General features: G+C 49.4%; 1 protein-coding gene across 6 annotated transcripts in view; it reads left to right on the top strand.

Annotated features, from left to right (window-relative positions):
- CTIF (cap binding complex dependent translation initiation factor) overlaps positions 1-19413 on the top strand; it is a 334077-nt gene that overhangs the window by 1598 nt on the left and 313066 nt on the right. The gene's annotated exons all lie outside the window — the stretch shown is intronic.

The following is a 19413-nucleotide window of genomic DNA, read 5'->3' as shown; positions in this document are numbered from 1 at the left end:
GCTGAGGCGAAGGTCTGGGGCCTCGGAGGGCCGCGTGCCGGTGCCTGGATATGGCCGGAGGGGGCGTCCAGGACACCGCGCGCCTGAGTCGAGTGTGTTTCTCTATTGATGATTAAAGACAATCGGGAAGGGGGCGGTCTGAGTCCCTTATCTGGGCGGTGTTGGCTGTTTGGTTCCGCGGAGTTTTCTGGGTTGGGGCTGGGGGGTGTGAGCAGGGCGGGCTGTGCGGCGTGTAGAGGGGAGGGCTGGCTGGCGGCGCCGCGTGCGTCCCCACCCCGAGAGTGAGGCGTCGCCTCCCCCGCCCGGCTGTTTGTGTGTACACACGGCTCCGGTGTGTGTGGGGGGCGGGGACCGCAGACCGCGGCGTAGTGGGGACACGCGTGGGCCCCGATCCCCCGCGGGACCGGTCCCTCCAGCCCCCTCCTCGTCCGAGTCGAGGTCGTGTGTCCCCGCGCGCGCACGCCCGAGTTACCTGGAGAGGGGACCGTGCGGCTGTGGGCCGGGGAAGACCGTAGGGTCGCGTGTGCTGGTCCTGGGTGCAGGAGTCCCGGGTCCGCTGTGCGGCTGAGTCACACAGCCCCTCCCTCCGCGCCCACGACGCCCCCTGACCCGGCAGACTGGGGGTCCACCCGGCGGCGCGGGGGTTAGTTTGGCTGCGCCGCCCCCAGTCCACGCTAGGGTGACCCCGCACCGAGGCGTTCGGTGGGTGTGCGTGCCCGCGCTCACCGCAGCTGCCTTCGCAGACCTGGGAGAGTCAGCGACTGCCTACCGCAGTCCCGGCTCTACAGTGGGAGCCCAAGGCGGCCTGGCAGCCCCAGCGCGCCCCAACCCAGCCCAGCCCGCCGCCCGCCCGGCGCTGTGTCTCTGCGGCCCGGGGATTATCTCCCAGGCCAGGGGCCCGCGCGACCAAGGAGGAAGCCGCTGGAGCCGCCAGCTCGGCCGCGGCTAAAGCCTCCGTAGGGCGAAAGTGACACAGCGCTAGCGAGCGCCGCTGCTGCTGGGGCCGGTGCCGAGAGGAAGGAGCCGCCCAGAGCTCAGGGAGGGGCTGCCGGCTGTCCGTTTCCAGTTCCTCCTGCCCAGGGCCCGGTCTAGGCTGAAAACCTCGGGAATCCAGGCTCCTAGCAGGCTCGGGCTGCGCGAGGAAATGGCCTGGCTTTCAAGAAAACCCAATTATACGTGAACAGAATGCACCGAACAGACGCTAGAAGGTGGCCAGGACACGCTTAGGTTGTCTGGGGAAACTCCCTCTGAGTATTTGACACAGGATTCAATTTACACACAGATCACCTCATCTGTGTCAAGCATCTGTCCTGGATAATGGATGCTCAGAGGCAGTAATTTTGTAACACATTCTAGGGCACAGTGTCATCAGTGATTAACAGGTTGCTAGAATAATATGTTTGTATGACCTTACAGGGCAGGTTTCTTACACCCCCTCCCTCCACCCCTGCCCCCGCCCAGATATCATAGCATTTATTAAGAGGGTCCTGTGAGGTAGGAGAGTATTAGCCCCATTTTACAGATGAACACACTGAGGCTCAAAAATGTGGCTTGCATAAGGCCTCTCGGTGGGGGAAGGGCCACATTCCCCCGTTTCTCAACTTATGGCATTTAATTAATAGTGGCCACTTTTTTTTGAGTGTGGATTCTTGATACCTCAGGAAATACTGAAACTAAGAAATAAAGTATATTATGCTGACACATATTCTTTCTCAAAACACTCTTGATTTGCTAACCATTCCTAATGAGAGCAGCCACTAAAGAAGGGAAGTCTGCATTGCTGTTATTACCACACATTTAATAATTTACTGTTGGTGAATGGATAGCAGCTGTGATACATCTAGTTTCTACCAGAATCATATGTGCATGTAATAAATGCATATGGTATGCCTGTTCATGTAACAGTTATCTATGTTCATATGGCTGTGTTCATTGAGTCTTCATTGAATTCAAGGAGCAAAGAACTTATACTTGCCTGCATGGATTTCTCAGAATTCATGCATGTGAAGGTTGTCAGACAGCCTGGAGGGTTATTAAGTTTAGCCAACTAATCAATTAATTAACCATTCACTCAATATGTACTGGGCACCTACGTGTTTGTGTATCTAGAAGTGGGTACAAATAAAATTTAACAAATGTTCATTAAGTCCAGCAAATGTTTATGAAGCACCAGCCTCACTTAGGCCAGATACTCTGCTACTCTACAAAGATAGTAGAGCAGAAATAGTTAAGTTGCAATGCAATAACACAGCCTACAGGAGGGAACAAATCATAAATATTTTAGAGCAGTCACCCTGGAACTTAGTCAGTTTCACATATGTTGGTTTCAAGGGGCCCATAATGCCAGTTCTTATTCTAGAGCAAATGCAGAAGGAAGCAATGGGAAAAAACACCTTAATGGCCCTTGTTATCCTGAACTTCGGGCTTTTTGGAACCTCCTGGGAGGGCCCAGAGGTATACTCTTCTGTGGAAGTTAGGCAGCTGATGGAAATTACCCTGAAGCCAACCAACAGGCTTCTGGGGACATGGAGCTAAGGAGGTGTTCTCCGTGGTCCTGCCTCAGCTCAGATGTGCTGTGACTCAGGGAGAGGTTGTGGCTTTGGTCAAGGTCTCACTCAGGCCCTGCCTGGGTGTAGGAGTTTCTGCCTTACAGGTCTGTGTAGATGTGTTAATACAAGTCTGCTTTTTATCTAATCCCAAACTCACCGTCTGGTCCCAGATATTGTCATCTAATTTCATTTCCGTTTTGGGCTCCATTGCCCTTGTTTTAAGGTTATGTTGTTTGCAGCTCAGGTCATGAAGGAGGAGACAGGAGGTGGGTGGTTAGAATGGAGAGAGAATCCTGAGCCCAGATAGAGAACAGGAGGTACAAACATGCAGGCAAATTGCAGTTTCTGAGAATTCTCCACACTTGGTGGCATTTCTGCATAACTTACCTGATAACACAGCCCTATTTGATGTCCTTGGCATGGCAGGGGGAGGGGGCATCTACCTCTGGGCCTCACTGACTCACCGGCACCCTGAGCTCAGCTGCTTCCTTTCAGGTTTGGGTTTTCCTTTGCCCCCTGCCTCCTGCTGCGTGCAGTTTAATTTAGAACCTTGCTGTAATGGTGGCCTTCTCCCTGCGTTGGCACCGTGCTCTCAGCATGCCTCTGACTTCAGAATTAAGGCCAGAGCTGTGGTTCACAACGGGGTGAGAACAGACACATCCTTGAATCTCTGGCACCCAGAGCTGGGGAGGACTTTGAAGATGATCTGATCTTCATGTGAAGACCTGAAGCCTAGGGAAGTGGAATGACTTGCCCAGGGTCATGGTGAGTCCTTAGCAGAGTGGGTAAAAAATCCTGGAATTTGACATTTCATCCAATATTCTTTCTAGGTACCATAATGTTTTCTGGAAAAAAGTTGGGTTCTTACTTCCCAAAGAGTGAGAACTCTTTATGTTCTTCTCTCCTGTCTTCTGGTTCTGGGAAGAGCTCTGAAATTCATTTTTTCATCTTGACTTTTCTTTCCTTCGCAACTGGCCCTTCCTGCCTTATCTTCATCTTTGGCATTCATGAGCACATGAAGGTGTGTATTTGGGAAAGATGGAGGGTCTTGGTGTCCTACAGTGCTCTCAAACTTGGTCTGTGGCTTTCTCGCCCTGAGTCAGGGTCCTCATGAACCTTTTGGAAGTGTTGGCAAAGCTGGGATGCATGTGTATTTTTCTAGGAAGAGAATCTACAGATTTCATTTGATTCTCAACTGACTCAAGTAAGGACAAAACTACTGGTGGGGAGGAGGACAGAAAGGTTGGATAGTGGTTGGTTGACAGCGGGGCTACTTTAATACCCTGCACTTGATTTGGCTTTACAGTTTGCAAAGTATTTCACACAAATTATCCCATCTGCCTTTTATAATAGGCAGTTATCATTATCAGTCTGTGAGGCAGTTGTTGTTATACCCATTTTGCAGAAGAGGAAACTGAGCCTTCGTGGTTAGTGGCATGCCCAAGTCACAAGTAAGCAGTAGAGCAGGGATATGAACCCTGACTTCAGACTTCAGGTCCAGTGCTCAGGGCTGAGGTGCCTTGCTGTCTGACATCATTATGATGAACAGAAAGCCTTGAACTTCCCAGAGCTTCTTAATGCCTACTGTTCACTCATATTCAGCCATAGAGCCAGACCCAAATGCTCACTTACCCAAGGGGTAGGAGAGATAAAGTATGGGAGGCAGTTACCATAGCAATGATCTGTAGAGTGGAGCCAGTTTGGGATGGTCTCATGGATGAGGTGAATTTGACAGTAGACCTGGCTCATGGTGGAGGAGGTTTTAGGCTGGGACAATGGCCCAAAAATGGTTAGGGGGAAACTAGATGCTTGGGGTGGGGTGGGTAGAGCAGACCTAAGAAGTTTACTTGATCATCCTGCAGTTGGTACGAGCTTCACAGTAGTTATCGTGCTGTGTTTCTATGCCTGTCTCTGTCCTTGGCCCTGGGGCTACAACAGTGAATAGGTATAGCCCCATGCCTTCAAGCAGCCTGCTTTCTAGTGGGAGAGACAGATGCATAAACCGTTCCATTCAATGTGATGTGGGGAGTCTAGGTAGAGAGAAGTCCAAGCCCCTTATAGCGGCACAGACAAGGGGCAGCTACCTGCTCCAGCCTCAGATGTCAGGGAGGGTTTCCTAAAGGAGACGGCTCAGGAGCTGAATCTTAATGGATGAAAAGGAACTGGCCAGAAGAGGAGATGGGAGAAGGGCATTCAGGGAGAAGGCATGGTGTGCGCAGGGTGTGGAGGAACAAGGCTGCCTGGGTGTAGGAAGGAACCGCAAGCAGTGAGGTCAAATGCAAGGGCGGAGAGGCAGACAGTGCTCAGAGTGGATGAGCTTTGTGAGCTTGGCTTCAGACCTTGGTTTTTAGCCTGCAGGTAAGGCATAGAGGCAGGGCTTTAATCAGAGAGGTGTGCAGCCTTGCTTGGATCGGAAGGGAACAGGACTGGGAACCGGGTGGCCATGGGGCTGGTGAGGCAGTAACAGGTTCCCCATGGCATCCACGTCACAGGGGGTGAGACCTGGAACAAGGGCCATGCATCTAAGGATGGACCAAAGGTCATACATGAAAATTAGTTAGGCAGTAAAGTCTGCAGTGATTCCTTAGACTTGGGGGATAAGGGAGTCTTCTCAGTGGCTCCCTGTTTTGTGGCCTCACTCACTGGGGGGACAACAGCTCTTAACTCAGGTGTGAACTTCTGGTTGCTGGAGCAGGGTCTGCTGGGGTTGAGGTAGGAGGAAAGATCATGGTGAGTTCAGTGCTCAGGTATTGCTAGCAGGATAGTGGGGTGGTGCTGCCTTACAGACAACGCACTGTGCAAGGTAGAGGCTGCAGAAGTGTGGGCCCAAGCTGAGCCCTGCGAGTGGGGAAGCATCGGCCACTGAGCGTGACCATGGTGAGGGCTGCCGTAGACAATGAGAGCAGACCTCTTCCTCCCATTGTCAGAGAATCCTTTGTCATGCTGGCCGCTGTCGTCAGGGAAGCCAGGCGGGGATGCTGTGTCATGCTGGAGGCCCAGCTGGCAGAATCCGGCGACAGCCAAGAGCGTGTTTCAGCTGGAAACATTAGAGTGAGTTAGGGGAGAGGCATTTTGTTTTTTAACATCCACAGTGAGCAGAGCCCTGTCCCAGCCCCTTGGAGTGTACAGAGTGGGGAAGCCCTGAAACCTGCTTCTAGGAGCAGGTAGTTTTGTTGGGGAGAGAAGACATGAACATATGAAGCCACTAAAAAGCTGTAACAACCCCGGGGAAGAGTGGAATGCAAATTAAATAGAATGTTGCAGATCCCTCTGTTCCTGCCATACTTCATTTTTATAGAGCTGATGTGTTTTAGGTGAAGGTCCAGTCTTTGCATGTTTGAATTCTCAGAACCGACAGTAGTGCCTGGCACGTAGTAAGTGTGTGTTCAGTCTGTGTTTGCGGATCTGCAGGGATGTGCCCAGAGTTAGTTGTCCGGGGTGGGAGGTCAGCCAGGGAAGGTTTCCATAAGTAAGTCCAAAGGGAGAGTCCCAAGGCTGATTTAGAATACTTTTAGTACCACAGTGGAGTAAAAATCTTGAAAACCTTCCAGTGACAGAGCACCTAAAAAGGCTGTATAAGCTGTAGCTAGCGTCCTTTCAAAGCAGAGCTAAGCTCATGGAATGTAAGGGAAATCCCCAGGGATCTCAAAGGCAGTGTGGAGGGTGAGCTCCAGCTGGGGCTCATCTAGGCCTGGGGATTGGGAGAGGTGTTGAGGGGTGGCTCCTGGCCTCAAAGCCCAAGGGGTTGAGTCCTGACTACATCTCCTCTGGGACTAGAGATGATACCAGGAATCAAGAGCCCTACCTAAAACAGGACCTGGCAAAAGTTTGCATGCTGGGAGAAAGGGTGGACTAGACACCAGCCCATCCGCATAGGGGATGGAAAGTGGCCATGTTGCCTTTTGTCTTGACCTGGATGTGAGGTGGAGAAAAATCTTCCCTAGAAATGTGAGACCTCAGGCCTGTTAGAGCTTTGAATGTCCACTACACATGTGGTCCAGGAGGCCCTCAAGAGAAATTAGCATGTAAAGCCTGAGGGCCAGTGTCTTCCTGACTGGGAGCTCTAGGGCACCAGGGGCCTGGGGAGAGTCTGGGGCTCTTTGCCCTTTGCTGACTTAAATCTCCACCTTGGGAGATGGTTTGCGATCAGGGCAGGGTAAGTGAGTGAGGAGAGAGAAGAGAAAGGGCAGAGGTGCTCCTCGGTAGGAACCTTTTAAAAGGGCCTTGCAGACAGCTGCACAACTTGGGGAGGCATGTGCAGGATGGCAGAGAAGGACAGTTCCATCCAAGATTTCGTCTCTTAGGAAAAAACTTCAGATGAGCCTGTCTAGGAAGCCCAGAACATTCTCCCTGCGGCATACTCAGGTCAGGTTCTTACATATGAGGCTTCTTTCCAGGGTCCCCTTAAGGGTGCCCTGTGCAGATTGCAGTTGCTACTGGTCCTCCAGACTGGGAACTACATTGTCTTTCCATGCCCCGAGTCTTTAGTTCCCATAGTTTGAAACTCAGGAGACATCTTAGAGGTCATCTGGTCAATCCTCCACCTGGTGTGGGAGTCCTGACTGCAGCAGTGCTTTTTTCCACTGTGCTGCTTGTGGCCAGGAGTTTATTGCCTCGGAGGCAGCGCCTTCCCTTATGTTATAGCTGGAAAGAACTTGTACTGAGCTCTGGCCACCCTCCTGGCTGGCTGTCTTCACCCATGGCCGCTGCAGCTGTTGTGAGAAATGTTTCTAGACCTTTCACCATCCTGCTTGCTTCTGCTGGAAGGGCCTCCATTTGTCACGCTGAGATTCTGCTGGAAGGGCTTGCTTGCTTCTGCTGGAAGGGCCTCCATTTGTCACGCTGAGAATCCAGCCAACTTCTGTCCTAACTTACTTCACACAGAGGCAGCTTTTGAAGATAGATGTGAGGGTAGCTGAGCCGGCTGCATAGGCGCAGTCTGTGATGGGGGAGTTCTGAGAAGCTTTGGCTCAGTGCTTTTCGGATGATCATGAGAGAGGCAGCAGCACCTGCTGCAAGTTCCTTCCTCCAACGCCCAGAATACATTTCAGCTTATAAGTAAGTGACTTGGGAATCCCATGCAGGGAGCTGTGTGGAATTTATTGAGTGCAGGGAGTTTACTGAGTGCCTATTATATGCCAGGCACAGTGCTGGGTGCCTCTGTGTGCCTTGCTAAATGAAAGTAACTTCTCTGAGGGAGACAGACAGAGGCAGAGACATGGTAATGCCTAACTGTAGTTGTGACAATTGAGCCCTGAAGGGATTCAGAAAGAATGTGTGTGGTTCCATTCAGAGTGGGTGGAGCTGACACATTCCCCATACTGTTCCCTTATAGGGCCTTTCCCTGGGGTAGGCAGCATCATGATCTCACCAGTAGCTCAGAACCCACAGGCCTGTCCTACACTCTTGGGGCATTTGCTGAGATACTTACACGTTTCAACCATGAGATCAAAAAAGTGACCTGCTAGAGAATTCACATCTTGGCATATCACCAAACAGGCTGGTGTTTACAAGCAAAGTATTTTTTACAGTATGCAGTTTATCTGTCTCCATTATCTACCTACAGTGCCCTGGGCACTCTCAGGAAGCAAAAAGTCTTTCTGTTCCTCCATCTCCTTGATGCTTGGCATTTGTGTGGGTCACATATTCGGTAGATTGGGTAATAAAGAGCATGCGTTGCCTTTGCAGCAAGGTTGCATCAGATGGCTGGACGTGTCTGGACGTGCTCTGCCACTTGCATGAAGGACCCTGTGCAGACCAGGCCAATAGTGAGGGTCAGGGATTCCGAGAAAGCACCCAGTTTCTCCTCTTCTCCTTCTAAAAATGGTTTATTCTGCCCACATTCTATTGATTTGCCTTAATCCTTTTACCTGTTAACCTTTGCCTCAGTTTAGTGGGCACACACAAGGTATCTGCAGTGGGTCTGGCTCTAGGAGTGAGATGAGATGAATTGGGGTGAGCCTGGCAGGATCCCTGCTGCCCATCTACCCATCTTGCTGGGAAAGACAGAACAGCCTTGCTTTAGTGTAAGGTGGTAAGTATGGGATCAGGAGAATGAAAAGGGTGACGAGGCAGCCAGAAGTAGGATGACTGTGAAATTTTTTTTTTTTTCAAATGTATAATCATGCTGGGACACAGATATAAACTGAGGTTGTCCTGGGTAGACGGGGGCTTATGACACATGGACCAGGGAGGGCATATGCATGTGGGTCATACCTGACACTTATCAGACACTGTTATCAGTCATTTATACTGCAGGGTGCACATAGGGGTGACAGGGGAGGTGCTCATGCACAAGAGAAATTGGCAGCTGTTTCCTTCCTTTGCTTAGAGGACGTAGGGGAAAGCATTATCTGTGGGGACTGGACTCAGAATTCAGATGGGGCACAGTTTACAGCCACAGGGTTCTATCTTATATCTCACCATGATCTCAGTTTGGGAATTGGGGTGAAAGTATGGAGAGATGAAAACCATCTGGCTTGTGGGATGTTATTGGCTACAGGTAAAAGAACACTGTACTAATGATGGCTTTAAAAACAAGGTGCTTCAACTCAGCCAGAAGTCTAAAGGTAGGAGCTCTAGGATTGGTTCATTCAGGGAGTCAGCGATCATTTCAAGGACTTCGTCTAACGTAGTCTGCCATCTTCAGCACGTTGGCCTTTGTTCTCAGGCCAGTCCCCTTATGGTCAAAGCATGGCTGCCACTGCTCCGGCATCACGTTCTCACATAACTGTGTCCAAAGGCAGGCAGGAAGGTTAGATTCTCCTTGTCTGTCTTAATTTGTCAGGAAGGGAAGCCTTTCCCAGAATTCCCCTGCTGGAGATTCTATCAAGTCTCCTTGAAGAGAAACGAGTCAGTACCCATGCCTCCGCTCCAGTGGAGGAGGAGAAAGCAAATCACTGGTGCTTTTGCCTCATCTAGAGCAAGAGGCAAGCTCTGTTTGCAAGGAAGTGGGGAAGGCAGCAATGGTTGGCTAAGCACAGAGGAACATTTACTTCACCAAGTTTCAAGATGCTTTTATTTATTGGGAGGGAATTAGTGAATTAGCGTTATTTAAATATAATTTTTTTAATATCTCAATATTGTTGAGTTTTTTATTTGTTTGTTTTTTTAAAATATCACCCCCTGGTTCTGGCAACCAGCAATCTTCTTTCTATCACTATAGATTTGCCATTTCTGGTAATTATTACTTTTTAAGCTAATAAAAAAAAAAGTAATGCTGGTGCATAGGACCCCAGGTGTTCCATGGATGCCTTTTGTGTGCCCAGAACATGGGTTCTGTGGTCCGTTCTCCCAGCAGCTCCTCCATTTTCCCGACGCTGGGGCCAGGTGGAAAACCCCAGTAGGCAGAATTGTCCAGAGGGAGGGAGCGTATGTCACTGGTGGCCTAGGCAGCAGGACCAGAAAGGCCTGAAGGCCTGAGGCTCCGGTGGGTTGGTAGAGGACGGCAGTCACCTTTGCAGGCAGCTGTGGGATGGGGAGAGGAATCGGTGCTCAGCAGTGGCCTGCACACTCTGCAGAATGAGTTCTGTTGCCCATGCTGATTGGGAAGCCTGGCCCCAGGGAATGCAGGGCATGGGAATATTAGTGGTGGATGCCACCTTCCCCTCCCCAAACCACTATCCCCTCTATACACACACATGCAAACAGCCCAGGCCGTGGGACTGACCATGCAAGCTGAGAGACAAATCTGTCCCCTCTGGGTTCCTCTCCACTCTGCTCAGGGTGTCATTGTGTCCTCCTCCCCATCTTCCCACAGTATTGGTCTGTGGGTTGCTAGAGCACGTAGCACTTCCCATCACTCCCTGCCTTCTTATCATTCCTTGGATACTTGCCTATCTGTCCCCTGGGATCATAAGCACCTTGCTGCTGTCCTGGGAGTCATCAGGGCATTTCCTATAAGGCTAGGGTGGTGCTGGCCACAGGGTCCATGCCTCATGGAAAACAATATTTTTTTTTTTTTTTGAGATGGAGTCTCGCTCTGTCTCCCAGGCTGGAGTGCAGTGGCGCGATCTCGGCTCACTGCAACCTCTGCCTCCCAGGTTCAACAATTCTCCTGCCTCAGCCTTCCATGCAGCTGGGACTACAGGTGCCAGCCACCACTCACGGCTAATTTTTTTGTATTTTTAGTAGAGACGGGGTTTCACCATGTTGGTCAGGCTGGTCTCAAACTCCTGACCTCGGGTGATCCACCTGCCTCAGACTCCCAAAGTGCTGGGATTACAGGCGTGAGCCACCACGCCTGGCTGGAAAACCAAGTATTTTTAAGGCAAGACACATATTTCTAGAAAGGGACTTGTTCATTTGGTTATCTGTCCAGATTCCAAACCAGTTCAGTGTGGCACAGCACAGTGCCCTGGACGAGGACTTACAGATCTCTCCACGTTTTCCTCCCTAAAAGGAAGAAAGGTAATCAACACACCTGTTCTGGGCTGAATTGTGTCCTTTCAAAATTCGTATCCTGACTCCAGCACCTCAGAATGGGATTGGTGGCCGGGCCTTTAAAGAGGTAATTAAGGTAAAATAAGATCATGAGGATGGGCCCTAATCTAGTATGACTGGTGTCCTTAAAAGAAGAAGAGGACACGGATAAGACACAGATGGGGTCAACAGTGTGAGGACACAACGAGAAGGCGGCCATCTGCAAGTCAAGGAGGGAGGCCTTGGAAGAAACCAACCCTGCCAACACCTTGATCTTGGACTTCCAGCCTCCAGAATAAATACATTTCTGCTGATGGAGCCGCCCCGTCTGTGGTGGCCTGTTATAGCAGCCCTAGCAAATGAATATGGAAGGATTCTCCCCAGCAGCTTGCAGAGGGAATGTGGCCCTGCTCACACCTTGGTTTTGGACTTCTAGCCTCCAGAATTATGAGATCATACATTTCTGTTGCTTTCAGCCACCTGATTTGTGGTCCTCTGTTATGGCAGCCATGGATACTAATACACATGCATTGTGTGTTACGCCTCTGTTTAGGACTTCACCCACTAAGTGTATTTCATCTTTCAGCTCTGAGTGTAGTCATTATTATCTTCTTTTGCAGATACACCTGAAAAGTTAGCATTCCCCCTGAGGTCACACAGGGAAGCCAGGCTACAAACCCAGTCCTGTGTGGACTCTGGCCTGTGAGCTGCTGCATTTTGGCAGTGGGGAGATGTCTGTAAATGCAGGGATTGAACAGGGGTTCTCCTGAAACCCTGGGTGATCCTATAATAACTTTCAAAGCCTAAGAGTTGCTAAGTGTTGTGGTGTCATAGTGAGCACTTTGCTTGTGCTGTCTTCATTAGCCATTACAGCTTCTGTTTCATAGATGAGAAAATGAGGGCACTTCTTCCAACAGGGACATTTAAGCAAGAAAAGCCAGTGACTTGGCCAAAGTTGCACACCAGGCTTGTCAGTGAGAAGACAAACTGAGGACTGGTTCTCTGAGCTGTGCCCTCTTGGCTCTCTAGAATGAACTGTGTGGAAATTTCTGGATTCCTGTGCCTTAGTCCATTTGGGCTGCTATAACAAAATACCATAGACTGGGTAGCTTATGAAAGCAGAAACTTATTTCTTGGGCTAGGAAGTTCAAGATCAAGGTGCCAGCAGATTCGGTGTCTGGTGAAGGCTCACTTTTTCATAGATAGCACCTTCTCACCGCTTCTTTTCATGATGGAAGGGGTGAGGACGTTCTCTGGGGTGTCCTTTATGAGGGCACTAATCTCATTCATGAGGCTCCGCCCTCATGACCTAATTGCCTCCTGAAGCCTCCACCTCCTAATACCGTCGAGTCAGTGGTTGGGTTTCTGACTTACGAATTTTGGGGGGATACACATATTCAGACAGTAGTGGAGGTTGAGTGTTTTACCCCAGGCCACACAGCTAAGAAGTGGCATAACCAGTTTTGCTCAAGCTTTGCCTGTCACACACAGGGATTGGCAGGTTCCCCTATAGTCCCCTGATGTTCTGAAAAGGTCACTGGTCTTAGATTGGCCATTTGTGATCTGGCTGCTCTCGGGGAAGTCACTTCACATCTGGGTGCTTTGTCCTCGGTGACCTCAGGGCTTGAATGAGATAATACGAAAGTCCCTGATCCTCTCATTCTGAGGTTCCCTGTGCCCATCCTTCTATAATTCAGGGATTACATCCTTAGAAGGGAGAATCCCTGAGATGTTTTTGGCGTTTGCCTACACCTGAGGGAACAGTCGCACATCTGCCTGATACGGCCAGTTGGAAGTGTGGTTTGGCCATTCGTTCCTTCCCTATAAAATTAATTCTTTGCACAAGGTAGAAATGATCCCCACCTTGTGCCAGGTTTGTTCTAGGCTTTTGAGGGTGTGGGCTTTGAGTGATGTCCACAAAAGCGTGTGGGGAAAGGGTTGCTGGTGAAGTGATGTCACTGTGATTTCCTCCTCTAGATGAAACAAAAACATCGTTGCCTGCAGCCTCATTCGCACCAGAGAGAAGCCAGCCATGGGTGTGGCAAGCCTTGGAGGCCCAAGTTGAGCCAAAGACCTCTGTGTCTTTCCCTCCATCCTGTTTCCCTTTGCCTTTAGGCCCAGGGGGCTGGCAGATGAGGGTGAGGAGCAGGTGATGGGGTAGTTCCTGGAATGCAAACTGTAACCAGGGCAGTCAGAACAAGGATTGTAAACCTGCAGCCGCCCAGCTCCTGGCTCATCCCACGAGGCATTCATAATTTTACTCACCTCATTAGAAAAGTTTACTTAATGTATCTGTCATAGATTTTAGAACTAGAAAAGAGGTTAAGTGACTTTCAAAGTTCCTGGATCTCCATGGCCCGCTCATGACCTCAGAGCTCCAGCCTCCCAAGCTCCCTGACACCAGTATTTGGGTGGAATGGGAAGAGGCCTGCAGATTGCAGTGGGTGAAGAGGCTGTGCACGGCCAGCTGCTGTGGCGGGGTGGCTGTCCGCCAGTGTGACCAGCTAAGTTGTCTTCTCATTTCTTGCTGTTGTCGGTGCCACCAGGGGTCCTTACTCCTGGCATCGTTGTGAGGTGCCTAGGGAGCTGGCAGTGCTAATGCACTCCTTCCAACGGGGACATTTAAGCAAGAGAAACCAGTGACTTGGCCAAGGTTGCATACCAGGCTTGCCAGTGAAAAGACAAACTGAGGACTGGTTCTCTGAACTATGCCCTCTTGCCTCTCTAGAATGAACCGTGTGGAAATTTCTGGATTCCTGTGTCTCCCTCAGGAACTGGCTCCAGGCTGCCACTGTACCCAGCGGCCCTTGTCTGTCTCCTCCCAGGCTGAGGCAGGCACTGAGGTGGAGGCACCCTCTTCATTGTGTTTGTCAGTGAAGAGGTTATGCCTTTGCAGGGTGGTGGGGATAGGGCTGAAAGCCCCTGAAGGCAGGATCCAGGATGGAGGAGCATCATCATGCTCCGGTGGGTTGGGAGCATGGCCCTTTCCCAGGTTCTCCTCTCTGTCAGTCTAACACCAGCTTTTTGGAGAGAAAGAATTTTCCAGGTTTCCTGAGATTTGCCTGAGGGCCCTGGGGCTCTCCTTCCCACTTCAATCTGAGAGATGGGAGAGACTCTAAATGACTTAATCACAGATCTGAAAGCCCAGAAGGACCTGAGAGAAGCTTGGCCTCCTGAAGGCATCTGCCTTGTAGCCTCCCGGGAACTGGAAGCTTACAGCTTTGCAGCCCAGGCCATTACTTGGCAGCCCGGGCCTAAAGACATTATCTTAGACCAAGGTGTGCCTCCCGGTAGCCCTGGCTGTGATCTGAGAGCCACACAGAATACATACCCCATTCTCCTTCCAGGGTGACCAAATATTCAGAGTGTGAAATCTTCTTTTGGAGATAAGCTTTCTTCCCTTAAGAATTCTCTGGACAAGGTGTCCAAACCTCTCCTGGCTTCCCTTCTCTGTACATCTCTTTTATCAATGCTCCTCCTAAAATGGGGACACGGAATGGAATACAGTGTTCAAGATGTGACCTGAGTGGCGCAGGAATCATGCTACTGTCACCTCCCTCCATCTGGACACTATACTTCTATTAATGTAGCCCATGACTGTGTAATCTTCAGGGGCAGCTTCTAGATATGGGGGATTCCCATTCCTTCACAGCTCCTGCCAAAATAATCTGTGGCAAAGATCTGTTTCTCCTGCCTGGACTCTTTGCAGCCCTGATAAGTAGCCCAAGGCCACCTCATCTGAGTCCCCTTTGAGTGGCCCAGAGAGCTAAGGTCAGGGGTGTTCAGAAGCTGGTGAGATTACTGAGGCTTGACCCACTTTGCAGAGGAAGGCTGGAGCTTTCTGCCCAAAGTGACTGTGATGGGGATTGGGGTGGCTGGGCTTCCAGGTCTGGAGAAGGTGGGGATGGTTCATGCAGGCTCCTACCCCTGAAAATCTGGCCACCCACTCACCCCTGGGAGCCAGCTCCTGTGTCTTCGCACTACCACCTCCCCCTGGGCTTGCCAGCTTCTGGCTTCATTTCTTTTTTGCTCAGGAAGCAGAGATAAGGTTTGGCACTCACCTTTGCCCAGTTGCATAGAGACCCTGTGACATGGATGTATTGGATAACTTCCCTGGCTGAGCAATGGAGGAAACTGTGTTTCAACTGAAGACATTCTTGTGGTGTTTGCCCCCCGGGAAGTCTTTTGGTATGTGTGTATGAGACACAGGGCTCAATTTGGGGTACTGGGGATGGGGAATAGGGGGCAAAGGAAAGGAAGACTCAATTGTCCTCTGAGGGAGCCTTCAGCCAGCAGGAGAGAGAAACCCTGAGCACGCTGGCTCATGAGAAACGTGTATCAAAAATTTCCTTTTGCCAGGAGGAGGCAGGCAGGACTTTCAGCTCCCCAACTCTGGGCCATTTCTGGAAGCATGGGGGTTTGGAGCTTGTCTTTTTATTCTAAACATCAAGCCTGCAGTTTTAACTACGGGGCTCCCCGTTGGTCTTGTCTGTCCTGAGCTGCCTGCACATCCATCTGATCGTGGAGGGTGCGTGGTGAGCGCTCTGCATCGTCTCAGCAGCATCTCTGCCTTAGATGGATTTTCAGCTGCCCATCTGGAAGGTCAGGAAGCCAAGAGGCGGGGCATCACTGTGGAGTGATAGTGAAGAATTCCGGTTTTGAGGCTTACGAGCCCTGGCTTCCAGGCCTGGCTCTGCATAAAGCTCACTACAGAATCTTAAACTCTTTGTACCTTGGTTTCCTCACCTTGCCTCACCTTTTGATAGTGGAGTTGGAAAGGCCCAATGCAAGGGGAGGTGATGGTCTGCTCAAGCACCCGACACCAAGAACAGAGATGTCAGTGATTCACAGGTGCACAGAGAGCAAGCTGGGGACCCCACTGGTACAGCCTCAAGTACACACTCTGGAGTGCTCAGACCTGGCTTGCTACCAACTCAGCTGCTCACTGGCATTGTGTTTGTTTGCTTGCTTTTTGAGACAAGAGTCTTGCCCTGTTGCCCAGGCTGGAGTGCAGTGGTGCAATCTCAGCTCACTGCAACCTCTTCGTCCCAGGTTCAAGCAATTCTTGTGCTTCAGCCTCCTGAGTAGCTGAGATTACAGGCACGCACCACCACACCTGGCTAATTTTTGTATTTTTAGTAGAGATGGGGTTTCACCATGTTGGCCAGGCTGGTCTCGAACTCTTGACCTCAGGTGATCCCCCCGCCTTGGCCTCCCAAAGTGCTGCGATTACAGGCGTGAACCACCACACTCAGCCTGCTCATTGGCATTGTGACCTTAGGAGAGTTAATTTTCTAGAACTCTGCTTCTCCAGCTATGAGATTGGCATAATAGTGTCTGCTTCATAAGGCTGTTGTGAGAATGAGAACTAATATATGTTTTACACTTAGCCCAGTGCCTGGCATGGAGCTGAGTCTCTAGAAAGGACAGTCGTTCTTATGATCATAGGGAAATACAGTGTGGTCAGAAGAGTCCAGCAGGGACTGAAGGAGAGGCGGAGCTGTGAAAGCAGATGGAATTGCAGATGGGGGAGAGTGTAGCCTGGGGGTAGGGACAGGAGGATCGTGGGGAGGAGATAGAGAACTGGAGAAACAGTATCTTGAAGGCCCCCTGCAAAACTTGTTTGGAGACCTGGAAATTCACAGGTGTCAGTCACCCTTGGGCTACAGAGCGGGCTGGGACAAAGGCTGGTCATGAACCATTTTGTGCCCCCATTGTCCTAGCCAGAGCTTTTGGATGAGGGATAGGCACGTGACCAGAGCCAGGCCAACCAGGGACCTTCCCTGGAGTTTTCTGAATGGAAGCTAGGAGAGAAAGGTCCTTTTCTTCTTGAGGGCATGGTGTGAAAGAAGCCTGGAAGCTTTGGCCACATCCACTGCGGGTGGAGAGACCTGTCCTGGGGAGAGAGCACAGCATTAGCAGCTGAAGAGAAGCAGAGCTGGAAACTTAAGAGAACCGCGACCTCTGCCCGATTTGTCTTCCTCTGGCTTGGTGCTGAATTTGTTAGTTTCTATAGTCTCTGTATTGGTCCGTACAGGCTGCTATAATGAAACTCCACAGACTGGGTGGCTTAGACAACAGACATTTATTTTTTCACAGTTCTAGAGGCTGGAAGTCCGAGATCATGGTGCTGGTAAATTCAGTTTCTGGTGAGGGCTCTCTTCCTGCCTTGCAGACAGCTGCCCTCTTGCTGGGTCCCACACGGTCTCTCCTCTGTGTTTGTGCACATGGGAAGAGACAGCTCTCTGATGTCTGTTCTTATAAGGAAACCACTTCTATCCTAATCAGACCCCACCCTTAGGACCTCACTTACCCTTTATGACCTCCTTAAAGGCCCTGTCTCCAAACACATTTACCCTGGGGATTAGGGATTCAACATATAAATTTTGGGAGGACATAATTCAGTCTGTAACACTTCTCTATTCAGTAGATTTCCTTCCTTCCTTCCTTCCTTCCTTCCTTCCTTCCTTCCTTCCTTCCTTCCCTCCCTCCCTCCCTCCCTCCCTCCTTCCTTCCTTCTTTCCTTCTTTCTTTCCTTCCTTCCTTCTTTCCCTCCCTCCCTCTGCTCCTTCTTTTCTTTTCTTTTCTCTCCTTTTCTTTCGGGTTTCACTCTTGTTGCCCAGGCTGGAGTATAGTCCCTTTCTGTGCCTTAAGGAATGGCATTCATACCACTGGTAGAACACACAATGATTTTCAGTTAGATACTTATAAACTGGTACAAAATATAAGCCATGTATTCATCTATATGTGCATTAAAGAACAACAAACACAACTAGTACATAGAACTTGTGATGTTCACAAGTGAAGGGAGTATTCAGTATTGCTCTGCAGGAGGCTGAGTTTAATAAAAAGTCAGTACAAGGTCAATAATAATGTTACAGTTGGTACACAGATATGACAGAAAACTCCAAGGTAGTGAATTTTGGGTAATGTTGCATGAGTTAGTTTGGGTTGGGTTTGTGTCACTTGGCACTGGTAGAGTTTTGAATACTACATGTTCAATTTCAGCCTGAGGCTACCTCTTTTCATGTAACAAATGTGGGTTCCTAAATGTTTATTTACATCAAACCTTTATATATATGATTGTAATTTTGATTCACAAAAAGTGGTCAGCACCTAAAGACAGCTGTAGTAAATATTTTTGTAAAGAATTCTTTTTTATAGTATCTAGTTTGTTTCAAAAGCACCTATTTTGCAAATTTAGATTCTTTTTTTTTTTTTCTTTGAGATGGAGTCTTGCACTGTCACCCAGGCTGGAGTGCAGTGGCGTGATCTCAGCTCACTGCAAGCTCCGCCTCCCGGGTTCACGCCATTCTCCTGCCTCAGCCTCCCGAGTAGCTGGGACTACAGGCACGTACCACTACTCCCGGCTAATTTTTTGTATTTTTTAAGTAGAGACAAGGTTTCCCCGTGTTAGCCAGGATGGTCTTGATCTCCTGACCTCATGATCCGCCCGCCTCGGCCTCCCAAAGTGCTGGGATTACAGGAGTGAGCCACCGCGCCCGGCCTACAAATTTAGATTCTTAAATAGTAACTTGTTATCTAGGATTTTGGTCATTAGAAACTTCTCAGTTGGCACCTGAAAAATGTCAGCACAATGACAGTTGATATATTTAATTGTTCAAATGATCATTTTAGCATCAAATATGCTACAATAAAAAGTGTTATCTTTGACATCCATTCTCCAACTAATAATAAATACACTTATCCAAAAGTTAATTAAGGGGTGTATTTGAGAGCTAACCCATCCTGGTAAACTCATACTGGAAAACCTGATAAGGGTTTGCAGCTCTTTTTCAGAATCTGTAAGAGATATGTTGTAGGAGAGAGAATCACCTGTAGCACTGGACTCAGCATTTTTAGACTAGAATATCCTCTCCCATCTTGTGAGTGATGGTGATCATATTTTCTGAGTCAAAAATCAGGATGGATATTTGAATATTTGAAATCAGAGCTTCTCCTAACTATCATCTTTTATCTAGATGGGGACTCTGGAGTCTCATTCTCAAATTTGTGTATGTGCTCATACAAATTTTTAAGTTTGTTTTTTTTTTTTTTTTTACTTAAAAAAGTGGCCCTACCTTCAGACCACCCTGAGACTTATTTCCTCTTCCTAGTTTCCCCAAATATCTTAGCTCCTTTATTAATATGATAGAATGTTAAATGAGGTCTTAATTCCTACCACCCCCCCCAACCTAACAAACAAAAGAATATTTTCTAATGTTACCTATGGAAGCGGATAGCTTGGTGGGCTGAACAAATGATTAGAATTTAAGAGCCTAGTTCTTATAGGTATTCTAGTTACTGTTGGCTGTGTGAAAAACCACCCCAAAACTTAGTGGCTTAAACAACAATAATCTTTTGTCCTGCTCTTGAGTCTGTAATTTGGGCAGGGCTGAAGAGCTATGGTTTGCATCTGTTCCACGTGGCATCAGCTGGGCTG

The sequence above is a fragment of the Rhinopithecus bieti genome, unplaced genomic scaffold (genome assembly GCF_001698545.2).
Source record: "Rhinopithecus bieti isolate Rb0 unplaced genomic scaffold, ASM169854v2 scaffold_57691, whole genome shotgun sequence".
Classification (NCBI taxonomy): Eukaryota; Metazoa; Chordata; class Mammalia; order Primates; family Cercopithecidae; genus Rhinopithecus; species Rhinopithecus bieti.
This window is presented reverse-complemented; position numbering and strand designations above follow the sequence as displayed.